We start from the raw sequence: 12,649 nt of genomic DNA, 5'->3' as shown, positions 1-12,649 counted from the left end.
ACCCATCTTCAAGAGATTCAGGACAATTACCTCATTCACACATCAACAGGAAAGCCTTAGCTATTCCAGCTTTCATTGTCACTTGCTATAGTCAATGGCAGATGATCCTGGACCATCCAGCATGTTCAAGACCCAGGCAGAATTCACACCAGTACCATAGCCTTGGATTGACTCAACTCAATTCCCATATGCTGTTCTACTCTATTAAGTAGATACACCTTTTTTTTTTTGCCAAATATTATTAAACGCTAGACACCAGTGTTCCCAACAAACCCAATCCTCAGGCAATTCTTGTCTTGCTAATGAATGACAGGGTCAAAGAAACAAATGTAGAGGCCTGGAAAATGTGTAACGAAAGGATATTTTACCCCAAGGCCATCTGCTCACGTGCTGTGCTTTAGGATCATTGATAAAATTCCTCACGGTTAAATTGGAAATTTTATACATAAAACACACCGTGCTCATGTATGTGTAGTAAAAACAAAACAAAACAACTCCCTCCAAATACGCCTGTACACTTAGGACCTCTTAATGGGTCGATGAAATTGCACAACGATGGGAAATCTAAAACAATGCTTCTCAAACACTAATATGCATATGAATCATTTGGGGGACCTTGATGACACAGAGATTATGATTCAGTAGACCTGGGGAGGGACCAGCATGCTGCCCTTCTAGCAAGTTTTCAGGTGATACTAATGTCTTATAAAACCACCTTTGATTAGCAAGGTCCTAATAGTCTATCAGTGCTGCGTTTCAGAGGACATAAAATTAATTACCATTATTGTAAGTTATTTTGATATGTGGGCTATATAACGAGACTGCCTGGATTCAAATCCAAGACCATTCACTTACCATTAACGTGACCTGAAGAAAACTAAGTTTCCTTATGTTGTTATAAGGAGCATATGAATTTATATACATACAATGCATAGAGCACCGCCTGACACATAAGAAGAGCTCAGTAAATGTCCGTTGTTACTACTCCAAGCGTAGACTTTTAAAACCTCCATTGAAGCAGTAGGAGATATTATTAGGGATCTGGAAACCAGGATTGAGGAATACATATTTATTCATGTTTCTTTATTCAGGAAATGATTTAAGGCAGCTGGTTGTTAATTGCTTTTCTCAAGTATCCATATCCATAACAGGTGGCATGAATATCAATATATAAATATAGACAAGAACATAAGTAGGAATGTGTATACCTCAAAAGATGGGTATACCCCCAACTAAAGATTATACTATTAATAGCAGTAATTGGCTAATTGTAAAGTCATTTAATTGATGGTATTGATTAAAGTATTAACTTACCATGTTTAGCTTCTTTTCTGAAATTTTGCATTCTTTGCATTTCAGTTAGGGTTAGAATTTGAGCCTATATCTGGTTTCAGGATAAACTGAGGAACCAACTACGTGTGCGTGTATGTGTGTGTTTTCTGTTACAGACACTTAATTTTCTTTTTTTTTTTTAAGTTTATTTATTTATTTTAAGAAAGAGAAAACAAGCAGGGTAGGGGCAGAGACAGAGAGGAGAGAGAGAATCCCAAGTAGGCTCTGCACTGTCAGCACAGAGCTGGGACACGGGGCTCGAACCCGTGAACTGCGAGATCATGACCTGAGCTGAAATCAAGAGTGAGGAGCTTAACTGACTGAGCCACCCAGGCCCCCTAGACACTTAATTTTCTTACTACTGTTAAGATCATATGAATAATGTCAGCAAGACAGTTACATACTTAATTACAACAAATTACAGCCAATTCCTATGGGGTTAAATCCTGGCCAAAAAGATCGAAAACGTTTGAGTCTGAAAAATATTACATTTGGGGAGTGAGGGGGCAGTGGCAGAATCTAGGTTGACTACGAGAAGTTTGACTACGAACAGGATTTCTGTGTAAGCAAAATGTTATGAATGTGGTTTCCCTGAACAAATATATAATTTATTTGAGGCAGCAGGGCCTAGAGGCTAAAGCATAAGTCTAGGAAGCACTAAATCCCTTTACCAATCCTGAGCGCTGATCTAAGACATGGTTACTTTTAAATCATTTCATCTCTCCAGTTCCCTGCGTGCAAAGGAAGGATTAAAGATGCCCATCTCACCTCAGCAAAGCTCTGGCACAAACTAATTACGGTTTAGAAATAGTTGCAAAGGACTATCACCAAGAAACGTGTACGACAAAGGGATGTTTACATACACCCATGCCAGTTGGAACAGAAGTAAATGCCAGAGAAAATTGATGACAAATATTGCAAGGCAAAGTGTTTACTCTGTGAGTGACAGAAAGGTGGTACCCTGCAGGAAGATGAGGGAAAGTTTAGCACATAGGCAGTATGAACGTGTGATTTAAAAGTGATGGCGTGTTGGGTCCAGGAGCCGGAGGAGGGGGGCTAGTTAATGGGGCCTGTCAATCTAAAGTGGTAGAATTAAATATAGATGGCGGGGATTTCTTCATTCGCTTATTTTCTCAGCAAAACTTCAAGTGGTGCACTGTATACCAGAAAGACCAAATCAAATGAGACATTTATTGTCCTTCATTTCAAGAGCCCATAGTGAAGGGGTGGAGACATACATGGAAAATAATAATCGCAGTAGGTTATCCTAAGTGTTATGGTAGAATCAAACACAAAGGTGTTATAAGAGCAAAGAAGAGACACTACTCTTTAAATCAGACTCGGGGGTGGGAGCACGATTTCTGGAGATGATGCTTGAGTTGAATTTGAAGGATAAATCAGGGTTTGCCTCATGGAGAGAATTCGAGGTATGAAAAAATCTCAGCCAGCCAAGCGCAGTAACTAACTGAGTTCCACCCCTATGGCTTATATGTTTATGTGAGTTTTCTCTCTAGTAAGGGAGGTTAAAATTTTAACAGACACTTTTCCATATGAGACATGGAGGCAAGTAACCAGGGCTTCAGAACGTTGGGAGGTATTTAGCTTACAAGTTTTGCAAAGGCCGACCCTTTGGACCATCCCTGCATGAGTCCAATTCAAGAAGGATTCTGTAGCCAAAGAAAGTCCGAGAACAGTGTTCGGGAAAACCTTGCCTTAGTTAAGAAATCAGCCATCTCCTTGGATCTACGTGTTCTTTTCCTGTCTAGGTCAGAGCGCTCATGATTCTCCCTGACTCCCCAACACCTCTCTGATCTGCCCTACTTAAACTAACCACACAGACATACATCACGACAGATGTCCCCAAGTGTTTTCTCCCAAAGATAACACAACTCTGCTCTTTGTTCAAACTTCACAATAAATTATGGTTCGCAAATGACTACAACTTCTCATTTTACCCTTCCAGGAGAGCGCCCCTTCTCCATTTGGCTGAATTTGTCAAAGTTTCCTCTTAAAGAAGTAGAAACATGGCATTGGTAGCCCTGTTCAATTTTGTAGGGAAAGTGGTTTAAATGGAGTAAGATAGATAGATATAACAGTGTATGTTAATTATGCTCATATATATATATATATTTAAATTTATATTTAAATTTATATTTATATTTATATTCATATTTATAGTAAATGTTTACATTGTATTGTGATAACTCCAGATTATATTTCTCAATCAAATATGGTGTAAATATAATATTTATATACATTGCATATAAATATGTATATTATATAATGTATATAAAAACATACTGAAATAAAAATATGTATATTTTATTGAAGCATGATTAACATACAGTGTTATATTAGCTTCAGGTATACAGCATATTAATTCGGCAATGATACGCATTACTCAGCTCACCGCGAGAAGTGTAGTCCCCATCTGTCACCGTACAACATTATTACGATATTACTGACTACGTAGATGGTATATTTAAAGCAGCCACCTCCTCTGTCTACCACGGTGAGCCCTGGCTGAGGTTTCTTGCTGCAGCAGGTGCAGGAAGTCCTCAAGATGAGTGGCCCCTGAGTCCTGCGCTTGACAGGAGGCCTTGAGATATCGGCCCAATCAGAAACTCCATGATGCTCAGGACGAGGAAGAAGAGGAAGGGGCTGACCGGGAGAGGAGGCAAGAAAGGAACACACCAGGAGAAAAGCTGATGAAAAGATACACTCGCAGAGGTTCAGGAGTTGCCTTCCTACCTCGAAAGGAAGAAGACAAAAAGTGTAAGCTTACACTATTGTTTGTAAATGCTAGAACACAATCCCCCCAGACAGAGGGAAGTGTAAGACCGAGAAGGAGGCACATAGAGAGAAAGAGGGAGAAAGAGAGAATAACTTCCGCCACCAAATTGCTTTTACTTAACAGTTTAGGTCAGTTTCAACTAGGTCACAAGGATGTGTGTATCTTCAGAATAAAGTCTTTAATCGGCTGATGGATATGAAAAAATAAATTACTGTGGCAAAATGTAATAAACGTTAAAGGGAAAATGATGAGGGTAATATAACTACATTGATTTAACTAGGATGATATAGAGGAATTGTCTGTTTTATAGGTTTCTAGATGTCTATTAGTGGCTCTGTATTAAGGAATAGGGCTGTTCTCTTGATATACTTAAGAGCTGTCAGTAATTCCTATTTCACAGTCCACCGCTTCAATTCAGAAAGTGTGTTCCAGCCCTTGGTGACCCCATCCCGGAGGCACTGGAGGGTGACCAGCTGCCACAGGTTTGCGTTCAGGCAGCTATCGGGTAAGCAGCTGTATTATTCAAAATTGGGCTGCATTTAAGAGGAGCCAATCACTTCAGCCACCTCCCCCCTGCCCTGCCACCTTGTGACACTGCGGTGTCATTTGTTTTAATCACTCCTGGCGTTGGGCTCATTATGTCCTGATCATCTCTGGACAGAGCAGCCTCCTTGGTGGGTAGAAATGGTAATTGAGGACACTTAGGGAGCAGGCACCCTGCCAGTCCCTGGGGGCATTTATCCCCAAGAGATAGGGCACCTTCCCAGGATAAAGCAATAGACTTGAGCTTTAGGTAGAATGTCACTTTCCCACTATGATAATGCCACTGACCTATAAAGAGTAGCCTACCGTTCCCCATGGCCTCCTGAATTAAGCCCAAACTATTATCAGGAAAGAAAGGAGAAAACTCATCATTTCTGGTTACTTTCCAGGCATCACACGCTGTGCTGGACACTTTCCAGTGTTAACTCGTTTAATACCCAAATTAATGCTTTTTAAATAAGACGGCATCTGTGACTGTCCCTATCAGAGACCCCGCCTAATGATATGTTTTGCTCCTTTACACCTAAGTATCTTTAATAGGATATTTTTTCTTACTCCTTCCACTTAATGTGGCAAAGACCATCTGGCTGCTTTTCAAGTGTCTAGATAAGGATACAGTCCTGGAAGGATCTAGCGTAGCTCTCAACTAGGAACCATTTTGCCCCCTATGGCGGGGGGTAGGGGGGCATTTAGCAACGTCTGAAGATATTTTTGACCGTCAACTGGTGGGGGCTGGGTGCTATGGGTATCTAGTACGTAGAGGCCAGGGATCCTTCCAAACATCCTGCAATGCACAGGATGGGACAACACAGCAATAATGTATCCAGCACAAAGTGTCCCTAGCGGTTGAGAAATTTAATCCAGAGTTAACGCAAAGGGTTTTTCCGAGTCCTTTCCTACTGGTACGCCCTACCGTTTTCTGCCTGTTTCCCATAATCAGGTCAGTCTATGCTACTTTGTGCCCACACTTCTTCCCAAAACACGAGCCCCTCTTCCACCTCTCTAACTTTCCTCATGCTGTTCCCTAGCCCTACTTGACACCCTCCTCCTGCTGCTGAGACACTGGCCATTCCTCATCCCAAATGGGAGGGGGCTTTCCTTCCTGTCTTACTTCTGAATCAGGTCCACACTGCCTCAGAATCAAAGATACTGAAATACAGTTTGGATCATTGACCTCAAATAAGTTAGTTCTCCGGGTTTTCTGTTGTTCAAGGATCCTCTTTTAATATTAATGGTGGCTATCATTTATTAAATTCCCATTATCCGTGTGGCATCGTATTTTGTGAGATTGATTTCAAAAGATATATCATTTGATCTTGATACCGCCCTCCAGGGCAAACCCTACCCCCATTTTACAGACAGAGAACTGAAGCTCAGAGATGTTATATCATTTGTTCAAGGTAACCTTTGATTCTTTGGAAGCACTTTTTAATATTCAGTGTCACTAAGTGGCCAATCAGAGATTCCAGACCAAATATGCGTGGCTCTAAAACTGTGGAAGTTCTTTCCACAGTGCAGCAGAGACACTTCCTGCCTTTATTTTTATAAGGGATGTGGCCACTCTAAACTACTTAAAGTAAGCCAGTATCCAAAGTTGTTGCTAAGGGCAACTTGGTAAAGCTTGTTAGATAAGTAATCTCAGTATCCTATGCAAATCAGTCCCATAGCTACAGGCGTGAAAGGTGGATTTGGAGGTAGGGAAAAAGGTTATTCAATTCCTCTCCTAGAGGGAGAAGTCATAGAAAATTCTGTGATTACAGCAAACTAATCTTAGGGACTGCCAAACAGCTTTTAGCAAAAAGAAACTAGTTGATGATGGAGAATGCTACATCCATTACTCATCTATTGCTGCATAAACAGTTGCCTCAAAATGTGTGCATCATAGTTTCTGTGCATCAGGAATTTGGAAGCAGCTTAGATGTGGTTTTGGATCAGCATCTCTCATGAGGCTGCAGTCCCCCATATGCTTTCAAGGTGGCTCATTCCCACCACCGGCACGTCGGGGTAGGGTTTGGACAGGAGGCCTCAGTGCTTTGCCATATGGGTCTCCCCATAGGGCTGCTCCGGTGTCCTCATTACATGGCAGCTGACTTGCTCCGGAGTGAGTGATCTAAAAGACAGCAACGCAGAAACCAGGATAGCTTTTATGACCCAGCCTTGGAAATCACATCATTTCCATCACTGTTCTAGTGGGTGAGGAGGCAAGCCCTGTTCAGTGAAGGAGGGGAATACCCAAGGGCATGAATCCCGGGGGCAGAGGGGTGCCAGGATTATTGTGGCCACACGATGACACAGTTATTTTAAATCTGGAAAAAAGATCAGTCGCAGAACAGATTCCCTAGGCTGCTGTACCCACACCTGCACTTGAGGGCACGCTGTTATATGAGACTTTGACACCAGGCTAGTTCAAAGCTGGAAGAGTTTGGATGTCAGGGATGGAATCAGAGTAAGACTGTACTCATAGAGTACATGTATGTCAATTCTGGAATACAGGGTGGAGTTTCAGAGAATTGAAGGACCAAGTAGTCATAAAGTTCTCCAGAGCCCTCAAGAAGGATGGGCTAAGTAAGGGGAAAAGATTACAAATAGAAAAAAAGAAAAAGAAAGAAAGTAATTGGGAACCACCGGAAAAAGACTAAACAAATTGATGTTGTTGTTGGTTTTCCCTTCTAGAAATTTCCAAGATGGTTTGGGTGATGTATGTGGTTCTGATAGAGAGAGGGCTGTAAAGCAGACAAAAGCTAAGAGGATTACAGCCTGAGACATCAGGAGGGAGAGGCCAGTGCTGGCAGAGAGATCTTGAATCTGTTGAAAAAAGCAAGGAAAGAACAGTTGTTTCTTGTAAGGTAATATATTTTGCGGACACCCACGAAAGGTGAGAAACTAAATTCAAAGTAAGCATCCTCAGTATCACATGCCCACTATGGAAAGGAAATAGTGTCCCAGTGTCTGTGGGACGTGAACAAGCTCATCCAGCAAGTTCTCTTATCAACTGACAGCCAGTGTCACATAATACCAATATAATGTTCAACACATATATTGTATGGTATTTTCTATTAACTAAACTCCTTAATCCAACTTTATAATAGAAGCACCATTCTCACATTTCACATGATCCAAGGATCCTCGTTAAGAAATAGTATGCTACTTGTAACATCCATGAAACTTACTATCTTGGGGAAGTCAGGAGATAAATAAACCTGGAAAAAGTGTTCTAATTAGTATATTAAGATGAAGGTACAATATTCAGTAAAAGCAATAATAGCCATAGAGTAATAGAAGTCAAATAGAGGCAAGGTAGCTTTGTTACCATAGGAACTTCTATAGCAGAATACCTGAGATATGACACATAATTCTATCACTTACTAGCATTGTAACTCACTCCTATTATTTCTTGTATCTATGCCTTGGTTTCTTAATCTAAAAATCCTAACGTTAATAGTAACCATCTCATACGGTTTTTGACATTTTTAAATGAGCTACCACTTGCAAAGTGCTTTGACTGATGAAGCAAGTAGCACGCTTTAAACAGACGTTATTTGTCATTAGCTTAGAGTTTAGGTCATGTCACTCACAAAGATGATCTATTTTGACATTTGTTTTGTTTTAACTGTTTTAACAAGATATTTGCAAAGCTTATGGAAAATTGATGTCTTAATGCAAATAAGTGTTGTATTAGAGCAACCATCGTATATTTCAGGAAAAATGTACACCGTATAGTTTGGACCACATTAGGTTTGCACGCTATCACCTCCTTGTGGCAGCATGGCTAAATTGCAGTTTTCTAGAAGAGAAGAGCTGCCATCTCCCTTGAGGTTGAAAATGTAAAAAACAATGGCGGTATCAACAACAGTCAAACTATGGAAAGGGTCCAAATTCCCATGACTGATGAGTGGATAAAGAAGATGTGGTATATATATATATGCAATGGAATGTTACTCAGCCATCAAAAAGAATGAACTCTTTCCATTTGCAACAACGTGGGTGGAGCTAGAGTGCATTATGCTAAGCGAAATAAGTCAGTCAGGAAAAGACAAATAGCATATGATTTCATCATACCTGGAATTTAAGATACAAGACAGATGAACATAGGGAAAGGGAAAAAAAGAGAGGGGGAGAGAAGGAAGCAAACCATAAGAGGCTCTTACCTATAGAGAATAAACCCAGGGTTTCTGGAGGAAGGTGGGTGGGGGATGGGCTAATTGGATGATGGGTCTTGAGGAGGGTACTTGTGATGAGCACTGGGTGTTGTAAGTGATGAATCACTAAATTCTACATCTGAAACCAATTTTACCATATGTGTTAACTAACTAGAACTTATTTTTTTTAACTCACTAGAATGTAAATAAAAACTCAAAACAACAACAACAACAAGACAATGATGGCATGATACCTCTATGTAAATCCAAGTGGCCATCGTCCAAACTGCAGAATTCGGTAAAAGGGAGAAAACCTAGATGCCCCATTTTCTGGGTGTCTTAACAATCTGAAGAGATGGGTGATGAGCTGTGTTTATCCAATATTGTGAGTGGTGGAGCTTCTCTTTGGGTTCTAATCTATCAGGCTGAGCCCAAGAAAGCACATCATCCTAAGTCTCTTCCAAAATAAACCAGGCGCGTGTAGGGTCAGGAACAGCGTATTTGGTGTCACTTGGAAAAAATCAAAAGAAAAGCTTTTCTAGTTTCTCTGCAATGTCTTTAGCAGATTAAGAGTTACGACACCGAGAAAACAGGGAGCTGTGATAGCTCACTCTGCACATTTTGTGCTTCCAGCCAGTCCCAGGCTTCAGTATTAATAGATTTTCCACTCCAAGTGTTCTTACTTGAGCGACTGCAAGTTACATTGATGAAAGGGAAGTCGCAATTACTACTCAGACATGTTCTCGTGGACAGCTATTGGTCTCCCAGCCACTTTTTAATTTTTTTTTTCTTTTAAGATTCTTAGTTGTCATTTACTTCTATCCTGCTGGAGAGTGAAGCGATACTGGATAAAGATGTTGACAACCAAAGAAAGGCTCCTGGGATTTGGGAGATCTCTTCTTCTATCCACCAATTCAGATCAAACTATTCCTGAAGGTACTCCCCTGACTACTCGTGACTGTTTCCAAGCCTGCCCTGTCCACTCTCCTGACCGGTCCTTTGCTTAATACCAAAACAGATAAACCCAGCATCTTTAGGCTCAGCTGTGCTTACCTGGTTATGCTTCTACTTTACTATCCCCCAGAGCAATGGTTTTTAACTGAGATGCCGATAAAAGTCATGTGAGTTTTTGCTAGCTAAAGATGCCAAAGCTCCTATGTCCACCCTCAGAGACATACGAACTCAGAAGCTCCAAGTGCATAGCCCAGGAATGTGCAGGGTTTTTTTTAGTTTATATATTTTGAGAGGAGAGAGAGAGAGAGAGAGAGAGCACAGCTGGGTAGGAACAGAGAGAGAGGTAGAGAGAGAATCCCAAGCAGGCTCCATGCTTTCAGTGCAGAGCCCAGTGCGGGGCTCAAAGTCACAAAGCATGAGATCGTGACCTGAGCTGAAACCAGAGTCGGACGCTTAACAGACTGAGCCACCGAGGCACTCTGGAATGTGCATTTTATAAGGAATCTCTTGGCCACCTGGGTGGCTCAGCTGGTTAAGCATCTGACTTTAGTTCGGGTCATGATCTCACAGTTCATGGGTTCGAGCCCCGCGTCAGGCTCTGTGCTGACAGCTCAGAGCTTGGAGCCTGCTTCGGATTCTGTGTCTCCTTCTCTCTCTGCCCCTCCTTGTGTTGTCTCTCTCTGTCTCTCTCTCAAAAAAAATAATAATAATAGTAATAAAATAAAAATAAACGTTTAAAAAAAAAAGAATCTCTAGGAGTTTCTGATGCACAGTCCCCCCCCCCCCCCCGCCACCAGCAGGACAGTGATATCCCATGTGACCCAAGGGGGAGAGCATTGCTCCCAAAGGGCCAGAAACAGCCAACAGGACTGTGCTCATTGTTGCATCTCTAGTTCTGAGCAGATGCAAACTGTATACTTAAGCCTTCCTTTTGCATATCATTTTTCCCCCCCAATCTTTCTGTTTTTTCCCTCCAAAACCAAAGTAACAGACAGATTTCATTCTCAGGACATGACCAGAATTGAGAATTGGAAAACTGTGTTCTTAAATGGAAGGTGTCAACCACATGACCAGGGGAAAGGCTGTATGAGAAGGGGAAGGAATACAGTTCTAGAATCACAGAGAAACAAGGCTGGAGACTCTCTCAAAAATGATCTGACACAAGATTTCCAAGCCACATTTTACCATAGTATAGTTCTCAAAGCGTGGTCTGGAGACCCCTGGGAGTGCACAAGACCTTCTCAGGAGTTCATGAGATCAAGACTAATTTTTTTTTTTTTCTAAAACTGCCAAGACATTATTTGCCTTTATCACTGCATTGCTACTTGCTCTAATAGGTCAAAGCAGCGCTGGGACCATAAGAAGAATTAAGGCGCTGGCACTAAACTGTCTCTGTAGTCATTGTATTCCTCATGTACTTACATCACGAAAAAACAAAAAACAAAAAAACATTGCCCGTTTCACATAACAATAATTTTAAAAACTAGTAAAAAATTAATTTTGTTAAATCTTGATCCTTATTACATGCCTTTTTAATATTTGACAAAATGGGAAGTACAAAGAAAGCACTTCCTCTGCCTAACAAGAGTGGTGATTTTCCTGAACAAATGCAACTGTGCAATTGTTTTAGTTGCAAGCTGCTTTTTGCATGAAATTGCATTTTTTCTTGGGTGACTGACTGACAAACTATGATTGTTCAAACTATGATTGAACTAGTAGACTTTTTTCTTTTTTTTAAATGAATGATTGTGTGTCCCATTTTAAGGGTAACAATTGATGGTACTTATTGCCAATGATAAAACCAGAGCATTCAAAAGAAAACAGAATTTTGGAAAACTTTTACCAGGAGCTTGACAGATACCTTGTACTAAGGAACATTAAGTTTTCTGGTGTTTTATAACGGAAGGTGTCAACATTTGGAAATCTACATAAAGTCAGCAAACCATTATTTCCTAAAGGAGCAGGGCATGACCAGGCATTGATAAAAGGTTTATCCAAAATGCTAGGCAGAGGGGCTCCTGAGTGGCTCCCAGGGCAGCAGACTCTTGATTTCAGCTCAAATCGTGATCTCAAGGTTCGTAAGATCAAGCCCTACATTGGGCTCCGCTGTGCAGAGCCTGCTTCTGATTCTCTCTCTCCCTGTCTCTCTGACCCTCCCCCGCTTGCACTTGCTCTGTCTTTAAATAAACTTTAAAGAAAAATGTTCAGAATGCAAGACAAAACTCATGGATTTTAGCATAGCAAATTATGAAGTATTCATTAATATGATTTCAAATTCCACATTGCAACTAACCTTTAAGAAACCACCACTCTTTGATTTGGGTGTTATATCCAAGAATATCCACAATTATCCAAAAAGCTATGAAAATGCTCCTTCCTTTTCAAACTACATATTTTGTAATTTAATGTAAAAACAGATATGAGAAGGTTATGTTCTTTCGAGCCTGGTATTAAAGAGATTTTCAAAAATATAGAATCCCACTTTTCTTCTTCTTATTTCTTTGTGTTGAAGACATATACCTATTTTTCATAATATATTTATTTTTATATGTAATGGATTTAGTGTTGCTAAGTGATTAATAGATACATTTTTAATTCCAATTTTTAAATGTTTATTACTGTGACTATAGATAGACATTAACCACATATGCAAAAGCTCTTCAATGGGACAGTGTTTCTTACAAAGGCAAACAGTTCCTGAAACAGAAAGTTTGACAACCAGTAGAAAAAGATCTATGTTTCCTGCTGCAAATCTTTTTTAAAATATTTATTTATTTTGAGAGAGCAGAATGTGAGAGGACAAGAGAGGGAGGGGGAGAGAGAATCCCAAGCAGGCTCTGCGCTGTCAGCACAGAGCCTGACATGGGGCTTGATCCCAGGAGTGGTG

The sequence above is a fragment of the Prionailurus bengalensis genome, chromosome D1 (assembly GCF_016509475.1).
Source record: "Prionailurus bengalensis isolate Pbe53 chromosome D1, Fcat_Pben_1.1_paternal_pri, whole genome shotgun sequence".
NCBI classification, from domain to species: Eukaryota; Metazoa; Chordata; class Mammalia; order Carnivora; family Felidae; genus Prionailurus; species Prionailurus bengalensis.
Note: the sequence above shows the minus strand (reverse complement) of the source record.